Consider the following 2500-nt stretch of genomic DNA (forward strand, 5'->3'; position numbering starts at 1 on the left):
AAGTGGGCGGGTCTGGATAAATAGGCGTGTCTGGGTGTGGCACAAAGTTTACATCGTTCCAAAAGGCACGAGACATGAGATCTCAGTTGCAATGGGGATATTAAAAATCATCGAAATATATACTTGCTCTTTAAAAGTTCCTCTGTAAATCCAGCTTCACGTTCAGCTACACCTTCAGCCCCAAACTTTAAAATTCAGGTGGGTTCTGACCTGCTTTGCCACCTGCATTTCAAACAGTCAGTCTTTTTGGATTTCCTTGAAATTCTCCTTTACCTTCACCACTACCTTCACCTTCACATTCACGTCCACAATTGCCAAAAAAACCCTGAACTTCAGGTGAGTTTGCCCTTCAATCCCACACACTGAAGTGCTCCAGATACGAGCTGAATATAGCTTGATGCAAGACAGGTGAGACAGAAAGGTAAGACAGACAGGTGAGACAGTCTCACTCATCAAAACCCATCCTAAACTTCCCAAGCAGTCCTCCAGAAAGGATTAGAAAAAAAGAAAATCCTCTGCTTGACTTCAATGTCCAGAGCTGTAGAGAAAGTGGACCTGGATCCACGTGACTCTGCGTCCTACTCCATCCTTCCACGCTCTCCACCTGCGCTTCACCTCTGCTTTCTTATTCCTTCCACTTTCCTCTCGACCTTCTCTGCAAAAAAAACCTCCACGCTCTTGATTCTGATCCAGATATTTCCAGCTGCACAATCAGTCTCAGTTATTCACACATCCTCTGGATTGTATCTTTTTTCTTGATGCATTCCATGAAAAAACTAAAAAGCTGGATCGTTTTTCTATCCAGCATGCAGAAAGAACACTGCAGCACCGATGCTCCAGTCCAATCTCACTGCCTCGAGCTCCCTCCTCTCCTCTTTCTCTCCTCTTTCTCTCCCTCTTTTCTCCCTCTCTCTCTAACACCCACCCAGAGCTCAGAGACCTGTTCTGCGAATTGCCTCCTCCTCCTCGCAGCATCCTTTCGTTTTTTTCTCTTCTTTCCACGCCTCCTTTCTGCATCCTTCCAGACCAATAGGAGGGGTGTGTCCCAATTCAACACAAGTCTTAGCCACGCCTCTTCCCTGCACAGCTCGTCCAATCGTGTGCCACTACCACCCTCCCCTTTGTTTCCTGTGCGGATATAAAAAGGACGAGCCGCATCACTTCTCCTATCGCTTACATCTTATCTGCTTGTGCTTCTGTCTACATACATTTCCATTGGAGATCTGATTTAGATCAGATTTTAATTAGAAAAATATCATTAATAACACAAGGACATTTCATTAAACCGCAATTTGGATTTTCTTTACAGTTTTATACAAAAAATTTAAATCTACATACATTACAGTTTTGAATAAACACTGAGGTTTGTCCAGATTTTTACTTATAAAACTGATATACTGCAAATTATACAAGAAATCATTCATTTCATGACATTTAGCTCAGAGAAGACGAATGAAAAGGAAATGTCAAAAGCTCTCAAAAGGTACCAAAGGTGTTTTTTTTATCTTTACACGTGAATTTTTCAGCCTCTGACACACTGCAGAGATACAAAGCTGGAAATGTGTACAATCGCTGTCTCACTCTGTATAGAACTGACACTGGATGTTACTATGGTTACAGGTGTTTATAAGCAGCGCTTTCATTTAGATTCAACTGACCACAAAACTACCTGTATGTTCTGAACTCACACCTGAACTTCCAGCCATTAAACCAATAGTCCATGATGTATTCCCAAGAATACCCATCAGAATTCTGTACTACATGATGTGGATCACAAAATTCATCAAAGTACCTACAAGCCCATTACAGGGTGATATAATAATATGGTAAATAGCCAGTACCATTACAAAACCAGTAAAAACCAGTGTAAACCATTAGGAGACATTTTAAATGATTAAGAACCCTTTATTAGATCATTCTTCATTCATAGATCTCTGAGTAGCCGGGCAGGGCTTTAAACCACCAACTTTCCGATCGGTAACCTTAACCACCAAACTACCACGTCTCCTTCATAAACCACTATAAACCATTAGAAAACATTATGAACAATTTAAACCCATCTGAAAACATGAAAAAGTATAAGGAACCAACTCCTTTACCTCACAAACACCTACTGACTAAAGGCTCCACTAAATAAATATGTGTTCAGCCTCGACTTGAACACTGAGACTGTGTCTGAGTCCCGAACACTGATTGGAAGGTTGTTCCATAACTGTGGGGTTTATAAGAGAAACATCTGCCCCCTGCTGGAGTCTTCATTATTTGAGGTACCAACAAATAGCCTGCACCTTTTGATCTAAGTAGGCGTGGAGGATCATACTGGTACAGAAGTTCACTCAGATACTGCAGCATGAGAGCGTTAAGTGCTTTATACGTCAGTAGTAGTATTTTATAATCAGTGTGAGATGTAATTGGGAGCAGTGTAGATGATTAAAACAGGGCTGATGTGATCATATTTTCTAGATCTAGTGAGGACTCTTGCTGCTGCATTCTGAACTAA

The 2500-nt window shown here is 41.2% G+C and overlaps 1 protein-coding gene across 2 annotated transcripts in view; it reads right to left on the reverse strand.

Annotated features, from left to right (window-relative positions):
* tspan4a (tetraspanin 4a) overlaps positions 1-2500 on the reverse strand; it is a 104289-nt gene that overhangs the window by 72646 nt on the left and 29143 nt on the right. Inside the window, exon 1 of one of the 2 annotated variants that reach the window (XM_046864431.1) lies at positions 1-864. This exon is cut by the window's left edge and continues 468 nt beyond it. The exons of the other annotated variant lie outside the window; for it this stretch is intronic. The gene's annotated coding sequence lies outside the window, so the exon portion shown is untranslated. Of the gene's footprint in view, positions 865-2500 lie in introns of those variants that run through there. 2 annotated transcript variants of the gene reach the window in all.

Source organism: Silurus meridionalis, chromosome 13 (assembly GCF_014805685.1).
Source record: "Silurus meridionalis isolate SWU-2019-XX chromosome 13, ASM1480568v1, whole genome shotgun sequence".
Classification (NCBI taxonomy): domain Eukaryota; kingdom Metazoa; phylum Chordata; class Actinopteri; order Siluriformes; family Siluridae; genus Silurus; species Silurus meridionalis.